Below are 22,225 nucleotides of genomic sequence, written 5' to 3'. Positions count from 1 at the left end.
CCATATGGGGAAAAAAATTCTATCAGTTTCAGCATTAAAATATAACTTTTAATTTATAATCTTTTTTCAAAAAGTTAGATACATAAACACACTATAATAAATTTACTACGAGTTTTTGACTTATGCATAAAACATTTTCTACAGTTATTACAAGTTCTACTTTAACAATTGTCTTCTTTTTCCAACGCTTAACAACGACAAAGATTTTAATATTTTCACAAAAAAATAAAATAAGTTTGATTTTTTAATTGTTTTGTTCAAAACGATTATTAAATTTAAATTGTCAAAACAACTAAACTTTCCAAATAGCTGATAATTGCTTGCTAATTCTATAACTAATTTTAAAACAAAAGTCATTCCACCAAAAAACAGAAAAAAAAACACAGTAATGTAAAACGTTGTTTAAGTAAAGTAGCTAAAATTTTTGAACAATAATAAGGTTAATATTATAAAAATTAGACTTAAATTTAGATTTATTGTATTAAAAAACAAAAAATATAACTTTTTAAATGATAAGATAAATAAATGAAATTATGTTCACATCTAAAAGAAATAATTGTTTCATAAAAAATTGCTTCAATTTTGTTTAACATCAAAATAAAAAAAACATTAGTCTTTACTTTATATAAGCAGCTAGTAAGATAATATATAGTTTTTGTTTATTTGCGTTCGACTTATATTATTAAATAGCTCTAATTGTGCTTTTTAAGTTGATCTGTGTATTATTTGTTATTTCACATTAAATATTATTAAAATTTTATGTAACTGAAATTTTGTTCCTTAGAAAACTAAAAATTAATCATTTTATTAAACAGTTTTAATACTTTTAATACAATTTTTTTCAACGGTTAATAATTTATTAAAGTGAAATTTTGTAAACCAAGTTATTTTGTTGTTCTTTATATATAGTAAAACTTTTAATACTATATGAAAACTTTAACAACTAAACTTTAAACAACAGTGAGTGGTTTTTTGAAAATGTTTTAGTTTAATGAAATATTTTACTTAAATATTGTTTTTGGATTGCTTTTTAAAAAAGTGTTTTAGGTTTTTCAACTTTAAACGAAATTTAAATTTCTAAATAGACTGTCTTTTGAGTAATTCCTAATGTTTTGAAAATATACATTTTATGACAATGGTGTAATAACTTATTATCGAAAAACTACTTTAAAATTTTTAAACTTTTTACAAAACTTTAGTACAAAAAACTTTGTTATTACTAATCTTAAGTTAAATTGTAGAATTAAAAAACGAAGTTTTTACTCGATTAGTCATTGATATTAATAATAGTTGGCTATGAATCAACACGTACGATCACCCTTATATTATTAGCAGGTTTTTCTTTACTAATCTTAGTTAAGAAGAATTTACATTGAGCAAACAAAAAATGAAAAGTTAAGTAACAGAAAAGTTTTTAAATACTAGTTTATTAAAAAACAACATTTTATAACAGAATGACGTGTTTTATATACTATCACTTATCAAATTTTATATTATACAAAATGTAATGCTTTATAAAAAGTTTATAGAATTATATTTAATAAAGATTTATAAAGTAAAGTTTTAACCTTTTAACCTCTTAAAAATTGAAAGCTTTTCATAATTTGAATATAAACTTAGTGTTCTTAGAGCTCTTAAGACTTTTAATACAAATACTAGTTATAACAATTAATACAACAACTAAGATAAATTGAAATTCAACTCCTAAACAAGTAAAGCTTCAAATATACCTGTATTTATAAATAAAACTTTCAAACTTTTGAATCAATAATCTTTTGTGATCGGAAAACTACTAGCAGCTGCAAAAACAAACTCAAATTAAGCTTTAAATAAACTTCTAATCACCACATTGCTATCTTGCCAAACAAAAAAATGTTTTAAGACGTCGACACAAAAAAAACATGAAGAGAGTTTACGAGTTTCAACATCACAGAATTTTTATCCAAAAATTCCATTTAAGACCTAAAACAAATTAAGAAACTTTAATGTTTTTAAGTTTTAAAGAGTTTTATTTTTCACTCTTTAAAAACAAATTACGATAAAACAAACGTTTAATTTTTTTTTCTTATTTAAAACAAAGTTTTTAACCAAAATTAGTTTAAAGTTTTATTATATTGTGCAAAACACCTAATACCTTCATTTTATTTGGTTTCAATAAGTATAATGTCATATAATTAAACTTTTAAAACTTTGCCTATATAAAAACGCATGTGCAGTACTCACATTATATATATTTAAAACAAAAAACTGTTAGACAACAAAACATAAAAAATATATAAAGAGAACTATCTTTTAACAACTAGACGTTTGAAATAACTTTAAAACGAGCATAAAGTTATTGTTATAGGAAAATTTATTAATTTTTCAAAAAACATAAAACTTTAATGTCAATTATTTTCCTTATCTTAAAAGCTATCTAAAATTTTTTTTTATTTTAGAGAACGCACCTTTGCCTTTAATTTAAAAAAAAAATTATTTAATTTGGGGTTGGAATTATTTCATGGGGTCCCTCCAAAAATAAAGGTTTTTTTTCGTTTTTTTTTCATCAAATGGTATTAGAACCAAAAATAAATATTTTTTTTTTATTTTTTTTTTTGATTTCCCTTAGTTTGCATGTTATAAAAACTCGTAAATAGTTATCTTATAAATAATGTTAATATCTTTTACGATTTGGCCCAAAATCAAAATGTAGTATATTACACTATCATTTGCCTTGGCCATTTCCTAGATAAAAAATTGATAAAAGGAAAAAAAAGTTAATAAGAATGTGAATTACATCAAACTAAATTAAAATAAAATAATTTAATTAAATTTGTTGTATATTCACATTCTTATTAACTTTTTTTTCTTTTTATCAATTTTTTATCTAGGAAATGGCCAAGGCAAATGATAGTGTAATATACTACATTTTGATTTTGGGCCAAATCGTTAAAGATATTAACATTATTTATAAAATAACTATTTACGAGTTTTTATAACATGCAAACTAAGGGAAATCAAAAAAAAAATTTAAAAAAAATATTTATTTTTGGTTCTAATACCATTTGATGAAAAAAAAAGAAAAAAAACCTTTATTTTTGGAGGGACCCCATGAAATAATTCCAACCTCAAATTAAATATTTTTTTTTTAAATTAAAGGCAAAGGTGCGTTCTCTAAAATAAAAAAAAAAATTTTAGATAGCTTTTAAGATAAGGAAAATAATTGACATTAAAGTTTTATGTTTTTTGAAAAATTAATAAATTTTCCTATAACAATAACTTTATGCTCGTAACTTTAAAGAGTATATAATAATAACTCGTGTTTGATAAAACCTTAGTCCGACTATTGATGTCATGCTTGATTGAAAAAATGACCTATTTTTTCAACTATAAAGTATAACACAAAATTTCAAGGTTAAAGTTACTTTTATACTGCTAGAATCATAAATATATACCGTTAAAATTCACAAAATAAAAAATTTATAAAAAAGGACACTGTATTAGCTAGTACAAGTTGAGTGTTATACTTCAGTATTTACTATTAAACAAACACAAGTATGTAGTGATAAATTGTCGTTCAAATATACCCGGGTTTCAATCAGTCAACCCCGTAATAACAAACATTAATTGAAAACTGTCAATCATAAACATGAACCTAACAGGCAAATGTGAGAGTGCTTTTTTTAGTTTGATAAGTTTTACTCAAATATAAATGATTTTAACATAAAAAGCAACTTAATAAATATACTCCGTTTAATATCACTTTTACAAAGAAAAATACAACTTACGTAAAATTAATTTCACTTTAACTAAGCTTTATTGTTCTTAGAAATTTTTGGAATTTTGTCAAAATAACTTATGTGGTAAAACATCTAAACCGTGTAGATTATTTAAAACAAGACTTAGTAATTTTTATAATTTGCAATATATTTTGAGGTGCAAAAAATCAGCATTGACTTACTGAGTTTTAAATTATTTTAATAATATATACATATCTTTATACTTCATTATTTAATTTTATTTGAAACGTCATAATTTTGTGATTTTTTTTTTGTGTGATTATTTAAAAAATCTGCTATGTACTTTATTTCAATCTGAAGATACGTGTTAAACGTTGAAATTTAGTAAACGATGCGAAAATTAGTTATTTTTTGTATTATGAATATACTTATGTTTAAATTATTTCTTCAAATAGAATGTAATTATATAACTACTCAGTACTTAATAGTACGAGAATGCTTTCGGTGTAGCTTTAAAACTTTATTTTGAAACTTTTTTCGAAAGTTTTTATACTTTTTAGTTAAATTTTCCAGAAAAAAAGAGTTACTAGTCTTTTACATATATCAATACATTTAAAAAAATTTAAAGATCTAAATTAATAAGAGCAGATTTATACAAAGAAAAAAAAGATAAAAAGCGTATTTTTAAATTGTTTTGTTTAAAACTTTTCTTTTCTATTACTACTTATTCAAAACGAAATGTGTTTAGACTTTGTTGTCAAACATTAAATTAAAAGCGATACAGCAGTTATAACTTTTAAATCATTGCAGTAGGTTTAGTTTTCTTATATAGCTAATTATTCGCTATTAAAAAATCAGAAAATTTAACAATAAAAATATTTCGAAAATAATGTTATGTTTGTAATTTTGTTCATCATATTTTGTAATGTCATAGATTATTTTTGCTGTTATGCCAAGTTTGGCAAATTTACCTTATAAATAAAAGTATATGTAAAAGTTAACGTTATTTAAGATTATGATATTACAATAAATATTTTCAAGAACTATTTTAAATTTTTACCAAAATAAGTTGTTTGTTTCTACTAAATTAGACTTAGTGCAAAGTTTACGCAGATTGTTTTTTAGTTTTGTAGTAAGCATTATAACGAAACCCATTAAATTTTCTTATAGCTCGTGCTCTTTAAAAGCTTAAAACTATTTGAGATATTTGTCAATAGCTAAATTTTCTTAAATCTAATTTTAATGCAATTGTTCAATATTTTAATATTCTTTTATGGTTTGTAAAGCATTATTTTATCAGTTGTTTTCTTTGAAAATTCAAAAAATTATGTTTTTAGTATTAATAATAAAAGAAAAAACATAACATTTGTTCTTGTATAAAAAGCAAAATCTTAAAACAACACTCTACGGTTTTCCAAAAAAACAAAACATAACTTAAATACTACAACCAAAAACAATGTACAACAGCAAACAACTTGTTCAGAACAAAAAATATTCTTGTTTTCAAATTTACAAACATCTGTGTTGGCAACTTTCTAAAAAAAAGTTATTTATCATCCAATTTACATACTTACTTAAGGTAAGTAAACGTTATTAATTATTTTAAAGAATATCAGTTAAATATACACTAGCTAAGAATTTCAAAACTTTGTTAAACTTTTTAACAGTTCTTAGTATAAAATACATATTTCCTTTTTAGTCTACTGTTTCTAATTATGTTGTTCCACTTAGCATAACTTTAGAATTGTTTTCAAAATTATTTACAATATGATTGTTTATCTTTACTTAAATTTGTTTCTCAATTTACTTTAAAGTAAACCTCTTGTTTGAATAAACGTTTATCTATCACAATTGTTTATAAAATTCAATAGCTTGCTAAATCGAAATGTTGTTTTGCACAAATTTAAAAAAGAGAACTCAGCAAACTGCGGCTTGTGAAGTTAAATTTTATATAATACTTTAAAACTTGTTTTATACTTTGAAGTGAAAAAGCTGGTAAAACTTAAAAAACTTTAATTTTGAAGAAAATATATCTTTTTATATATACAAAAAGTTTTGTACACTGACAAAGTAGTTTCTGCCTTTTGTGACAACTTGTATACTGAGTATTAAAATAAAATATAAAACGTACAAAAACAGAAAGTTAAACGTTTTACCTCTGTATCAAACCAATATCCCAGCGCTTATTTCGTATCTAATACTGAGTTTATACAGTTATAATTCAAAATATTACAAAACTAAAACTGTATGTTCATTTTCTCAGAAAATTGAAAAAAAATGTTTGATATTGATAAACTAAAACCTCTTTATTTTATATAAACAAATTAATTGTTCATCCTATCTATATTTTTTAAAAATAATTAACTAAAAAAAATACTATTAGTTTTCAACAAAACTACAAATTACATGTTTTGAAGGAAATACTGTTTAAAGGGCTGCTTAAATTCTACTTTAAATAAAATAAACTGTTTTCAAAGATAGAAAAATTACCACTTATTGATATTTCAAACTTTTATTTTACAACAAAAAAAAAACATATATATTTTTTGCCTATGACAATTGTAATAAAAATCTATAACAAATTTACTTACTGTTGATTTAGCAATGAAAATATACAAAATAAAAAATGTTTAGAGACTACTTCTACTTAGTTGCAGTACCATGAATTTTTAGAGAATTAAACTTTCAAAAAGGTCGGAGCTAAGACTATTATACATTCAAATGTTTTTGCGAAATGTAAAACTATCTTTTGAAAAATAAATAACCCTTGACATATTTGAATAAAAGCTACCACTTTGCTCATATATAAACTTTCTAAATCCTTTATTTTATGTAAATAATGAAGCTTTTATAAGTGCACATTACGTTTATGATTTTATGTATACAGTTTAGAAGAACTTTTTTTTAACTTATATATAACAAATTCTATTTTAAAACAAATTTATATTGCTAAAACTATTGAAAGAAAAAATATATGTTATGAAGCTTAAAAGTAATTACTAAAATAATTGTACAAGCAAAAATAATATTTATATTTAAAATACTAATTTTTATACTTAAAACTTATAGTTATACAAAAACAATCAATCCAAGCAAGGAGTACATATTAGAAAACATAAATAATAACATTTATCGGCAAAGTTTATTAATTAGTTTAAGAATTAAGGAAACAAACAAAACTTTCACGTAAGTATTTGTTTCAAAACTTTAAACCTGTACTCTACATAAATATATTGTTTACAGTTAAAAACATGTAGGCTAAATTTTATTTATAAATTTTAACATATATGATAACTATGTAGTTTTTTAAGTATTTAGTATATTAAGTGTTTTGTAGGTGTGATCAATGTTTTCTATAATGCTATAACGTTCAAAAAAGTATTAAAAGTAAATGATGAACTGAGCTATATTAAGAAAGTTTTAAAATCCATAAATGAAAGAATGATGGATAGTAAAAGAAGGTCTAAACTTTAACGGAACAAACATCAGTTTTCGTACAAACGCAACAATGTAAGGTTCAGATTTAACAGGCAGTTTGCCTCTTGACGTCACTTGACAACACGGATGTCGGAAACAATGACTATAATCAGTTTTCTACTCGTTTATTTTTACTTCAACGCATAAATGAATAGTCGACTTCAGATTCAATGTTTTACCTAAGGAACTTTAGCTGTCTAAAATACTGATTTCGGCCAAGAAACTTTTAAAGCTCAACAATTAACATACTTTACGTACTAAAAATGACATTTATAATAATAGATATTTATTTTTCAAACAACGTTTGTGTAGATTTTAAATAAACAACGTCTTTCATATACAACCTTTTTAGTTTTAGAAGATATATGTTCCAGTGTTGTAAGTTTTCATCAGTAGAAAAAATAGAAGCAAGAAGATTCTACAACTGTTACTCTTAGCTAATTTAACCCAAAGACATTGAATAAAATATTAAATTTTAGAAATAAAAAAGTATACTAGATAAAGATAAGGCTAATTACTAAATAATTAAATTTTTAGGAATATTTTTTTTACAGTTTAATCTAATTTATTTATTTAATTACAAGGCTTTAACTCCTTTAAAAAACAACCATTAAAAAACTAAAATATACGATTATTATGTTGTTAAAGATAATTTTCAATTATTCTTAAACGATTAGTGTCACTAAACACTGTTTAAGAAGATACAATTTTCAAATGTTTAAAATATTGATGTATTTCTTACTTAATGATATTATTCGTTATTTTAGTAAATTTTATGTACTTAAATAACATACATAACAAACAAATAAAAATTGCAAGTAAAACATTATAAATGCATAGCATTATATACAAAACTATATGTGTAAAAATAACAAAACTTGAGATCAATTGCGATATGAAATAACTATTTTAAACAAATACAAGTAAAATATACATAAAGTCAAACTCACAATCAATAAAATGGTAAACAGCCGTAAGGTTTCTTTTTTATTTACTAAAATTAAAAGAAAACATAGACTCCATTAAAATATGATCAATTTGTATGCAGCGTCTATATAATAACTAATTCAAGTGTCAACTATTTGTTTATTCAGAGCAAAAGAACAAAAAAGGTGGTGAAAATGAAAGTTTATTAAGTTAGTTTTGTTGCTTAAAAATGTACTATTAAACATGTATTTTACTGGTTTGATGGTTTTGAACTAGCTAGATCAAAGTTTTAGTAAAGTATATTGTTCGAATCTTTTGTTGTTCATAGCTTTCGCATTAATCGATAGATATTTAAACTATCAAACATGTTATTACATATACTAACTTAGATTTTATAAACTAAAAATCTTCTTCAAATTGTTATATGTATTTCTAGATGTATCTTTTTAGTAGTTTTATATTTTTAAATGCTCATAAAAGTAGTAACAAAATCTTTATTAAAAATGCATGTTTATTAAATACTTTAGAAATATGAAATACCAAATGTGCTAATCTAAGAGATGAAACAGCGTATTTTTAAATTTAATATATTATTTTCATTAGTTTTTTACATAAAACCCAATATCAAAAATTAGACTTTTAAGATAAGCTTACAATTTTAAATGCCAGTTTTGCATCAAAGCTACACAAAAATTAAAACAACTCTTTAACTTAGCACCAAATTTAATACAAATAGTATTCTTCAATTCCTCTTTTCTTATACAAACTTCAAATTTTTATAACTTCTAAAATAATTTTTATATGTGTTAACTTTGCCTAATGCTTGTTTTTTAACGAGTTTTATGTTTTTTTTTCTACTGAATCAATAAGTATCTAAACTAAAAGTTTTAAAATTAAATGAAATGTAGAACTTAATTTCAAACTTAAATTATCTGGAAATTTCTTAAATATTTTCATATAAACTCTAGTTTCGATTTTAACAAAGAAAAACACTTTTCTTTAAACATTTTTTTTTCGAATTTGTTAGCGGTTAAACTGAAACTTTTAAAATTTTTTGAAATATTTAATAATTTAAGTTATATTAATTTAAAAATTCAAGCTTCTACGTTATAATAACTTTTCTGCTATGTTATAAGGAGTTTTTTGTCGACAACTTTTTGAAATATTTGATTAATAACTAATTTCTCTAGATTAATTTTAGTGTAATCAGTTAGTAGGTTAACCGGTTTGAAGTACTAATCAGTATGTTTTGCAATATATGGCTTACTAAATTACTATTAAGGCTGGATATAATTAATTTATTCTTACACTACTTTTGTAAGTTGTTATTTAAAAAAAGCATTAGTTAACTATGAAGTTTTAAATATTATTGAAGGATTTGTTAAATGTCAAGTTTTTTAGTCTCTAATTTTAACAGTATAAGTCGAATAATAAGTTATTTTAAAGATAATGTCTTAACAATACAATAAAATTGCCACAAGAAATCAGTATCTGCACATTGTTTTTAGCTAGAATAATAAATATATTATCTAAAAGCTTAAACCATATAAATGAAATAAACTTATAAGTCTAATATTCACAGTACTTTTAACTTAATTCATCTTTAAACGTAGTAACAATACTAGCATTATATATAAAAGTTTATTTGAGTAAAATTACTTTTTTTAACCTGTAACAAACTTTGTAAAACTGAAACATAAAAGCTTTTAATGGTATATTTTTTAATAATAAAGTTTTAAAACAGTTTCAATATAATAACAACAAGTTTTAAAAACTGTTTTTAAAAGAGTTGTCTAAACTAGTAAAAAAGTTGTAATCGCCCCTTTTACCGTGACATAATATTGTTTTTTTTTGAAATTCATGACAATCAAAATTTATTAAAAAATTCTTAATAGTTAAAGGGACAAGAAAATATTTAATGTAGCTAAAATTGATGATTTAATCTTGCATCTGATAATTTACTGTGGTCAAAAGAAAAATTCTAATGATAAGCGGTATCATTAATTTTGCATTGATTTGTAACTTAAGCTTCACCAACAAATTTATACATAACATCAAAGGTAATGCTTTAAAAGAAAATCAAAATACTATTTTCATGTTTCAAAAGCGCAAGTCTAGTTATAACTTATACTATTATCAATAAGTGATTATACTATCAGGTTTAGTTATATCGGTATAATGTTATTCTACGTTTTATTTAAAAAATAGTCAATTTTTTGAAGGAATAAGTATGCTTTTTTCAAATTTTAACCAACTCACTAAAACAAATGTCGTTTTACTTCGAGTATTTTTGATTTCAAAATTAAAATAAAACTAAAAAATACTGTGGATGATATACTATAATATTTAAATGCTAACAAAATAAAAGACGAATACAAAACAAGATAAAATTTTAGTGCAAAATATTTCTAAGTATCGTTTTGACAGTCATCCAACTGTAAATCAATGTTTATATGTTTTCAATATCTGTATATCAAATTTAATGTTATATTCTCATTATAAAAAATATCAACAGTTTTCTAAATACATGTTGAATGAATTTTAAACGTACTGAAAATAAATTAAACTTAGAAAACTTAATTTTATAAAACTTAAAACAAATAAAATAAAATGAGTTAAACTTTTCAGAAATTCAAAATTTTTTGTGTTGCTTTTTTTATTAAAAAAAGATCAAAACTTCAAAGCAAAAACAGGATGTACCGTATTAGTTCAAAAGTATTCGAGTTACCAAACAACCTGTTTATTTACAAACAAGGAGCTATGTAGCGTAATTTAATTAAATAATTATTTGAAAGGAAATGCTATTGATCCTTTTGTAAATTGTTGCTAAGTTATGAAAAAGTATAAAGCTTTGATTGTGAACTCTCAAAGGTAATTTATATTAACAAAATTGAGCTTTTTTGCATCGTGAATAAAAATGTAACACAGTAGTCTTATTTCTTTATTCTCTTAAATGTTTTGATTCATAATTCATTTTTTTAACTAAGTCACTTCTTTAGTATGTGGTTAAAAACTATAAAAGTTTAATATTTGTACATTAAAAGATTATCTAATTCTATGTGTAAAACTTTCTTTTTTTTTATAATTTTATATAAATGTATACTTTTTAAAAAATTGCAGATGATTGACTGTAAAATTTTAGTCGTATAACTTATAGTAGACAAAACAAAATTTTAAAGGTGATAATTAATGTGCCGTATAAAATATATGTAGTAAAAATTATTTTACATCCATATTATATAAAACATAGTAGCTGAAATACCTAAGCAAAAATCATAAATATCGTATACTTGTATTATCCCAATTACTTACTGAATTTAAGTATGTTTGTGTACAACTTATTTAAGTTTTATATGTTTTTTTGATAACTGGATGTTATAACTGTAAAATTAAATCAAATTTTTTTTAACCATAGATGTCGTGTTTATTGATTTATACTTAACATTTAAAGGAATTTTAAAAAGAACAAACACATTTAAGAAACTATAAAACATAAAAAAATAATAAACTTCTCCTTCATAAAAGTCATTTTTCTTGTTTATAACCTTAATTTAAGTAAAAACCATCAAATAATTTACTTTAAAAAATTTAAAGGACTAATTAAAATATTATTGTTACTATTTTTTAAAAACCTAAAGTTTGTCTTACCAGTTAAAGAAAGGTTCTTTATAAAGCTTACTAGAAAAAATGTCATTATAAATACATAACATATAATCTTTAAATAATGCCGAACACATATCTTAAATATTTTAAGGATAAAAAGTTATATTTATATTTTATGTTTAGTTTTAAATCAAAGTTGTAAAGTAAGCTCTTAAAAGGTTTGAAGTTGTTCAGTTCCATTAAAATTTTTGTCTTAAATCTTAGAAAAATCACAGGTATAATTTTTCAAAAACATCAAAGAGTTCACGCATTAGTAAGGAATAAAAATGGTTTTAAGTAAAATTTATGGATAACTGGATGTCACGAAAAAGTGCTTATGAAAATGCGAGTAAACGTGATTTGTAACGAGTATTAGTATAATGTGAAGAAAATATTGTCTTGATAATCTCATAAGCTGTTTTGTTATGGTTTGAAACGAAAACAAACTTTGTTATTTTCCACCAATTTGTTCATTGTTGTCTGTGTTTTGGTTTGGGTTTCGCAGTTGTGTAAAAATTATAAAAATAATTTTAGTCTTGATTAATATTTTCAAAAACTTTGTAAACAGGATTAAAAATATATTTTAGTTATTATTATGATTAAGTGTTAAAAGATATAACAATATAAATTGCATTTTAGAAATTTCTAGTAATACTTCCTCCTTTTAGATTTGATAGTAAAACACTAGTAGTTGTATCAGTTAGTTTAACAGATTTGCAAACTGTTTTTCAGCTAGCAAATAAAAAAAAAGTGTTATCTTAGTTAACATTTTGTATAAATTGATTATTTGTTATATAGTTAGGCTACAGTTATGACAACAAACATCTTCTATTACTCAAATTAAGATATTTTGATCCAAAAAATTATTAGTTCTCTGTGTTTACAATATATTTATCTACATAGTAGTTTTATAGTGAAAAGCACTAATTGAAAAAATAGTGAGGAAATTGATAGTAAAAAACTCTCAATTATGTTATAAACAAAATTTCATTAATATCTACGTAATAATTTAAAATTAACTTATATAACTAAGCGAATTATAAAATATTTTTTTAACTATAAAAGTTATTTTTTTCATAAAACCTTAGTAGTTTTATATTTACGTTTAAATAACTCTTACATAAATTTAAAACACTTTCTTTTTATACACATACAAACCAAAATTGAAAACTACCTCAATTATTTCTAACATTCTTTAATTTTTTCGATGATAATAAAACATTATATTTTAGAAAACTTAAAAACAAAGAAACATTTATAAAAAAGGTGATCAAAAAGTAATTTAAAATTTTAGATATTTTAAAAACTAATTAAAATACTTTACTATAACTCCTTAAAAATAAACTTTTGTTGTTGGCTTAATTTTTTAATTATAGCCTATTAAGATCGTTTTTGTGTTTTTCGTTACTAAGATGTAATTAAATCATTAATTTGTCTTAAGTTTAAAGTATAAATAAGTTTTAATAGAGTAAGTAAGTTTAGAAAAATAGTTTTAATTCCATTACAATTTTAAATAAAATAAAAAAAAATGAGTAAAGCAGAATATGATATTATAATGAGACTAAACAAAAACTTAAGTCAAGTTTTTTTTTTTAAAGACATTATAATTATTTGTTCAAATTATAACACGAGCTGGTAAAAGCAAATCAGTCAGTTTACAGTAGCAAATAATATGTAAAGTTTTTAAAGATTAAGTTAATTTGACGTATAATTGATCTTATAAAATTATATTAAACAGTTTTGACCATTTCAAATAAATATTCGCATATAAACACATGAAATAAAAAATAAACATTGAATATAAAAACCTTATATACTAAAAATAGCATAAATAATATAAAATACATCAATAAAAACACGATAAAACTGTATGTTTTATTATGTTTTTTTTTTATGTTTAATAAATATTCCAAAAGTTACGAATCTTAAAAACAATATTTATGTGTAAAAATCTCAGCTTAACCATTTTCTTTTCACATAAATCTAAATTTTTCTATATAAAACAAAAATAAGTGCAAAACTGATCGTAATAAAGATTAATTTTTTCGAGTAATGTCTAAGTTACTGGAGTATTTTCAATAAAAAAAGTGTTTAGTATATAGTTTTAATACATTAAACAAACGTTGAAAAGACTATTTTTTAAAACTTAAGCAGGCTATAAATACATAAAACTTTTCACAGAAGTAAATTTTAGCATAAAATAAGCGTAAAATTCTCGTTTTCCAGTTTTGACAAGGTTATAAATACACAAAAAATCAAAGTTTGTTTATGTTATTTCAACACAGAAACGACCTCCCGCAAATAGCTTTCAGAACTTTCCGCAATTCTGATTGGTTCACACGCTCATACACCTGCAGGTTTAAGTTGCCATGACAACGAACAATACTGAGAATTATGACATCACTTAACCATGATCAGCTACCATACACTTTACTGCATCCAACTTCATGCACCGTTTGATTTGTAAAGAAAATTTGAAATTCAATATGAGTAGCTGTAATAAAAATTATGAAACCATACCATGCAAATAATTAAAGACGTTCAAATTTATAGCAACAATTTTCTATGGTTACTAAACGTTTAACTTTATAAACTTAGTACATTTCTTTAAAGTTTTACATTTTTATTATCAGTTATGTAGTTGTCTAGTTTATAAAGTTAGTAAATTACATACATAAATTAAAGTATGTTAAGTCATGTTTTTCTAAGCTATGTTTTTATTAATTCTTAAAAACTATTGATTAATTTTTATTTTTAACAAAAAATAAATTCTAAACGTACATTTTCTTGTCAAAAAATATTGGAACTTTAATATTACTAATTTTGATTGACAAATTCTTTAAACAAACCATAACTTCTGCAATCTAAGACCAAATAAAAGAAATTGATACTATTGCAAGAAATAAAATAATATTTTATAAAGATAACTTTGGTACAACGTCGAAATGAAAAAACTTCTTATTAAGTTACTTTTGGAATTTAAGACTCAACTATTTTAATAAAATTCAAAGATCCTGATATTGTAAAATAATAAATAAAATTTTGAAGTAAAATAGTTGGTTTTTGTATCAATCTAGTTAAATGTATTTTTTAAGAGTTACTTGAAACTCTTATTATTCACAATGGAATGTTGTATCTTGCTGTAGGTTCCAAATTTCAATTTACAAACAAACGAGCTTTTAAGTGTGAAGAATCTAGTTTTATAATAATTCGAGTGATTTATTTGAAAAGTACTTTTAATTTTTTTAGTATTCTAGTATTACTATAAAAAAGCTTTTAGTAGGAATAATAATTTTCAATTAATTGAAAATATATGGTAGAAAATGACTTCTATAAAGTTCTAAAAGTATTAAATTGTTCTCATAACATATTTTATTGTATTCTAATACATTTATTGCATATACATACATGTTATCTCTGTTTTAAGTATAAAAAAAAAATGCTATAACTATATCATAAAAAATGATTGTTTACTTATGACATAAGTAGTCTTTTTAAAGTTATTTTTACTTACAGATTTTTTTTCCTTTACTTTATAGTAAAGTAACTTTTAAATAATTACAACCTCGTTTATCAACTCAATATGTGTACTTATGATTTACAATTTATAGTAAGTTAATTTGTAAAACCTATAACTTTTATGTTAAAATATTTTCTTAAAAATAATATGATTAAAAATATTTTTTAACTTTGACAAAAACTCATAGAACTTCAAAATAAACAAAAAAATGTATTAACTCAAATTAAAAACTTTAATACAAAAAAACGCATAAATACAAAGGTAATATAAATAGAATACCTCTTAAATGATATAATTTTCAAAATAGATATTTCAAAGACAATATCAACTTCAAATATAAAATGTAATATGTTTTGAATAGAATACCTTAATTTTTTTAAAAAGCACCACATTACTTTGTTTTTATCAAACACTAGACTTACAAGCCAATATTCGTTAGTAAACTTGTAATAAATGGAATGCAGCAAAAAAAAAAGGGAAAATATTTTTTTTCTAATTTCTACCTCAGTCTTAGTGAAAAAATCAATTTTAAAACATGCATGTCAAATAAATGTGTTAAACAAGCTAGTCAAAAGCAAAAAAAAAAGTATACAATAGTTTTATTAAAAAAGTTAGATTTGCTAGTTGTAATCATGTAAACATTTAATTCTTAAAACTAACAAAAATATATTATTTAAGTTTTTCAAACTGTACTTTATGTATGTAAATTGTTGTTTGTGATTGTTTATCATTATTTTTGTTGTTGTATATAAAACGTTTGTTGAATTTTTCGATGTTTAAAAGTTTTATGTATAGCTTCTTAAAAGTATAAAAATAGTGTCTAAATTTTAGCTATCAACTATTTCCTCTAACGTTTATTTCCATACTATAATAAGTTTATTTCTTAAAATATCATAAATATGAAATAATTATTTTAAATTACATTTAAAATGTTACAAAATTTGGCTGATTATTTAGCTGAGTTTAACTTTAGAACAACTTTTTTTTAGTATATTTTTTTTTTAAATACTAATATTCACGGTAAAAATGGAACATTAAAGTTAACCGTTTTGAATTTATATGTGATTTTATTTATTTAAACTCGAATACCGAATGATGATACTTTTTTAACTCAAATTTAAGCCACTCAAAGCGATGTTGAGCTAAAGCAAAGCCCCAATCACGTTTTGAGAGAATGATGATGAAAAAAGTGATTGATTTTTTATAAAACATTCTCGTATTTGGCAATTCAGTGCACCATGCATGCGCAATACCGGTTAGAGTGTTATTTTTTTTTTATTTCACATCATTAAAAATAAGAAATTTTTTGTTAACTTGTTTCCTGTTGTTTAGTTTAAGATAACAGCTTAGATTAATTTTTCAATACTTTTAACAAGCTTTTAGACGAATGAGTCAGTTTTCAGTTGGTTTTTCAATTTTAGCCTATGTTGTGAGTCGTAATTAATTAAATTATTCTTAGTAATTGTCTGAGAAAACAAATAAAACGTTGAATTTGCTCAATCGAACCTTACGTTGACACTATATAACTACTTTTAAAAGTATATTAATAGAAACCTGAACTTTTTATGTTTACCAGTAGATTTGTGATACTTTTGTTTCCGATTGTAATCTAAGCAAAGTTGCAGAATTAATTCAAATATGCAACTCTTAAATGTCAATTGTTATTGAACTTGCGCAAATATAAAACTTCAAGTTTACCTCTCACTATTGCTACCTTCTTTCTTATCGCTTTTTTCAGTTTAAAATTTCAAAGTTTATTCTTATTGCCACTAATCAGCGTGGCGTCTCATCTCTACATAAAGTAAATAAAATTTCAGATGATTTCAAAGATAAAAGGTTGTTGAAGATGAACACTTGACCTTGCTCGTATTTGTTTGCATGTTTTTGTTTGCGTCTTCTTAAGTTTCGGTCTTCAAATGTTTGCTAATTGCTTAGTGGAACGGCAATAAATTGAGTTTATAACCAATAGAAACAGATCGGGGGTGTTAAAAGCAATCAATATTTTTCCCTCTTTAGCAATGCTGATCAGTTTTAATGATTTTTTGGGTAGTCTTTTGGCTACTACCAGCTGTTGTTAAGCTCCCCTTATTACCGGTAGCAACCTCAAACTGTTTTGAGTCATAATCGGCTTACAGTTAACAGTAAGTATGCCTGGATGTTTTAAAAACTGCCTTTAAAAACAGCAATCAGGTTTTCTTACTTGTTTATTATGTCTTATATTTATGAACGAAAAGTATTTTACAGATTTTAATGTTTAAAAAAAAATTTTAGTTTAGATAATTTATTTTTGTGTAGAAAAATCATAAGATTAACAAAACATTTTTATTAGAATTCAAACAAATCAAAAAAATTTCAAACAATGTCTAGAAAAACATTTTTTTTTTCAGTTCAGTTACGCTTACAACACTTCTTTGGCGCTGAAAGTTCTGTATGAGTAATTCATTATCTTTTTATAATCAGCAATCAACGGCTGTCGAAACTGTATAAACACGCCTGTAAACTAATTGGTGTGCTAATTTGTTGAACTGTAAAATAAGTTTTGTTGTTTTTCGAAGAAAACCGTAGGCATACAACTAGCTTTCGCGTTCTGCAACACAGTGATAAGTCTGAATACTTCCTTAATGTATGTTTACAATGCAACGAATTCGTTTGTATCACTAATCTACTTTAAGTCTATAAAAATGATATTAAGTTTTTAATTTGTTGTAAGCGTGTGAATTACTTTGAAGTTATTTATTATTTATAAAGTGTTTTGACTTTGTTATAACGGTTAAGCTGTTGAAAAGGCATTGCACATATTAACCGGTATAAGTAAGGGTTGAAAAGAAAATGTTTTATATATTAATAGCGTTAGTGTTCTGTTTGCTACTGTTAACACTTTTTTTTAAACAGCTTGTTAAGTTTACTTAGTACTTGTAACTTGTTTTTTATCCGTTACCAAATTCTTTAATAGACGACAAATTAATATTTAGTATGCATTTTTCATCAAAGCCTTTAATGTAGTTAAAAAAATCAAATTGCTTTTATACAATGTTTTAACTATCCTTATAAAAGTACCTATTGTATTAAAGTGCGCTCTACTTGTTATGAAAGTAATTATTCGTAAAGACTTTTTCAGTTGTTATTTAAAAAAATTATGAAATAACTTTTTTTTACACTAAAATTTAAAGTAAGTATAGTTGGATATTATAGTTATAACTTAAATATTGTTAACAGAAGTATAATATATAATATTTTAAACAAACCAATACTTAAAATTACTTTTCTAATATATAAGTTATTGCAGCTGTATGTGTTATATTAATTGAACTTAAATCAAAAAGTATGAAAAACTGAAGAATACTTCTCAAACAACAAAAAGAAAAAACTAACAAAAGAACTTGAATTTTTCATGGAATTTTTGTATTTAAGTGCCTCAAGAAGTCATTATGAGTTTAACACGCAAGAGTCAAAATTGCCTGCTTTTTATCCAACTACTTTTCATTTTAATGGCAATTTCAAGTAAGTTTCGTGCTTTTTTGTTATTCTTTTAAATAACTTATTTTCTGCTTAGTTTTGTATGTTTCTAACTGTTTTTATAATTTCAAAAGATTATAAGTTAGTTTATTTTATGGTTTAAAAGTATTGTTTACTAATAAATAAACAGCCAATAGGTCATAAAAAAATCTAGTATATATAAAAACTTAATCTATATTATCTCCTAGTTTGAGTAAATTTTACTGAAACTAACTCTTTATTACAAATAGTAAGACAAAATATCAAAAGCTTAGTCATAATAAAGAGTTTTAGTAGTAATATTTTTTCTCTAATAAAACCAACTTTTAATCAATAACAAAGTTTTGATAAATTATCATTTTTTATTGGGTTTTAAATCAAAAACTATTAACATATTTTTAAACATAATTTTTGGAACATTAAGTAAAAGAAAAACAGATCTAAAAAAAATTATAATAAAAATATTAAATTAGTTTTTAAAAAATGATTTAGAATTTTTTACTTTGGATTTTTCGTTTAAATATAGTATTAATTATCAAGTACATTTTTGAAAACAATTGCTTAATGTACAACATTTTTACTCATTTAGGGAACAAATCTTACTAGTAATTTATTTCATCCAACACAATATCACAATATATAAAAGTAATCATTGTTGGTTTTCACTTTGAATTTCTAATTAAAAAAAACTTAGTTTAAATTATATAAATGATTATACAAAAACAATACAAGAAATTTGCACGAATTGAGAAAGCTATTTGTAGCTATTAGCAACCCGTGACCAACAGAGCATGTCTGATTTAGAAGCTTCAAACAATTCTGTTCAGTGATGCAAAAACGAAAGCATCAGAAGTGAATGCAGCCAATTAGCATGACAAAATCTTGCCGACTCAATTAAGATCCATGATTTCTCTTGGGAGCTTAACAAGCTTTCTCATTTCTTTTGAACTCAAAGTTGATTTTGCTATTTATTTTTAATAGTGAATTTATAACAAAAGGAAAATTAAAGGCAACAACTGAACATTCAAAAACTATCTAGTTTAAATTGAAAAACATTTTTTATAAAGTCTGTTAACGTTTAATTTTTATACTAGTGTCTGATTACAATGTATACAGATACTTCTATTTTTTAAAATTGAAAAATAATAACTTGAATTAGCTGAAACAAAAATAAAAAAATATTGCTTGAAGTAAAACTTGTGAAATGATAAAAAAATTGTTTATTTTTATTTAACAACAAATTAAAATTAGTTATAACTTAGTTTTGAAAAAACGCTTCTATTAAGATTGATGAATAATTTATAAAGCGAAAAAAATTGATTATTAAAAGCTACCGGCTGCTACATTCAGAACTTTATTGTCATTATTGGCGCCCTTATCAAACTTTTTTTACATTATTTTGATTTAATTATAATTTAATTCACTGTGGCAATTTGTTTTATTAATGCTATGTTATCAACCCTTCAATTTATATAACAATATTTAAGTTTTTATGAACCATGCGAGCTTTAATAAGTTGATAACTCAAATTTGTAATAGAATAGATGATCATAATAATCTTTCAAAATATTTAAGATCGTTTAATATATAAAAAGGATAGTTTTTGTAGTAGTTTTTTTATTCTTTGTGATTTAAAGTGGCATTTAACATACATTATAAACTGTCAAAAGAAAAACTTGTTTATACTATACATATCTGGCATTAAACAAAATACAGTATTAACTAAGATCATAACCAAATGCAATTATTTAAACTAAAATTTCAGAAAAAATTAGCAAAAGCTATACAGTAATTTTACTTTATATGCCTAAATAGTAATACCTATATTTAAAGTCTTACCTTCATTGATTTTTAATAAAAATATTGTAAACAAAAAAGTATATTGCTCACACATAAAATGATTATATGTTTTCAATTTAAGTACATTATAGTTGTTCATTTTAATTAGATAACTTTATTGTAATAAAATAAGTAAAAATAAATACTTTATTGTGAGTAGAGAGCTTTTTAAAATTTAAAACTTGTATATAATCTCAGCAAAAAAATGTAAAAATTTTTAAAGTTTTAAATTTTTTGGATAGAAATTCACACGGTATAACGGAAACTTGTCATAAATAAGATTTTTTTTTTGAGCCTTTAATTTGTAGTTTACCTTTGGCTATCTATGACTGGAATTTGACAGTTTTAATGACCGTGTGGTGTATATATATTTTTTTTGTTTCAGCAACAATAAATACATAAGACGGAAAATAATTCTATTTTAAATTCAGCAAACATATAAAATGTAAAACTTTGTCTTAAAATAACTCAAACGTGTTGATTTCAAATGTAACTTAACTTTCAAAGAAAAATTCTTTGTCTGCAAATTTACTCAGTTGAAGTCAAACGAAACATACTTCAAATGTTTAATTAAATTTGATCCTTGTGTTGAAACGCATCAATAAAAGTTTGTTGTTTGAATTCAAACTAGGTAGCAATACGTAAACCCATAAGGGATTGTTATGTTTAATTTATTTTACACAACTAATACTTTATATTAAAATATATAAAAAACTGGTTGTGTTGATAAATTTATTTATTATTTTGATCTACTGATGTTAGAACAATTTTATTTTTAAACATAAAATCCATGAGAATCACAGAAAATATTTTAAAATTATGATAATACTGTTTAAAATAAATAACAAACAAGGATTAAATACATTGAGATGATTTGTGTGAACTGAAAATAATTTTAAAACATTCTAAAAATAATTTACAAAACATATCTATGTTATTAAATGTTTAAATCAAAAAAGCTTTTTATTGTTTGAATACCATGTTAGTTTATTTAATTTTAAAAGAAACAAATATAATTCAAATGAACATTTAAATCTTTAGTTTATTTTTTACTGTAAAAGGTAGTACAATTATTTATATAATATCGTGACTTAAACTTATATAACACCTAAAGATAAAAATTAATAAAGATTTATCAAATTGCAGCGGTGATAGTTTTTAAGTACTAGTGATTGATGTGTTGTTTAAAATACAAACATAAAAACATACTCCTTGTTTATTTTCGCTAAGTTCAATTAGTTAAACCGACCAAAAAACTTTCTGCTTATTAGTTTAATTTTGATAAACTTATTTACCAAAGCTGTTCTTATTCTGTGCTTATTTTGTTATTTTACACAGTAAGTTGTAGTACAGTTTGTCTTATTTTAAATATTGTAATTTAATTTAGTTTAACAGTAACTAGTTATTAAAACTTAGGAAATAATATTTGGCAATTAAGATGTTTTTGTTCATATAAGTTTAAAAAATTTTGTTTAAAAACTAAATGTGTTAAAAAGCAATTATGTTTTTATAAGCAAATATTCAATAAGCACAAATAAACACCAGATCATTGAAAATATTTTCATAACTGTCAGATGTACGAAAATTTAGACTTATAAAGGTTTAT

Source organism: Thalia democratica, unplaced genomic scaffold (assembly GCF_965202585.1).
Source record: "Thalia democratica unplaced genomic scaffold, ktThaDemo2.hap1.1 HAP1_SCAFFOLD_810, whole genome shotgun sequence".
Taxonomy (NCBI): domain Eukaryota; kingdom Metazoa; phylum Chordata; class Thaliacea; order Salpida; family Salpidae; genus Thalia; species Thalia democratica.
This window is presented reverse-complemented; position numbering follows the sequence as displayed.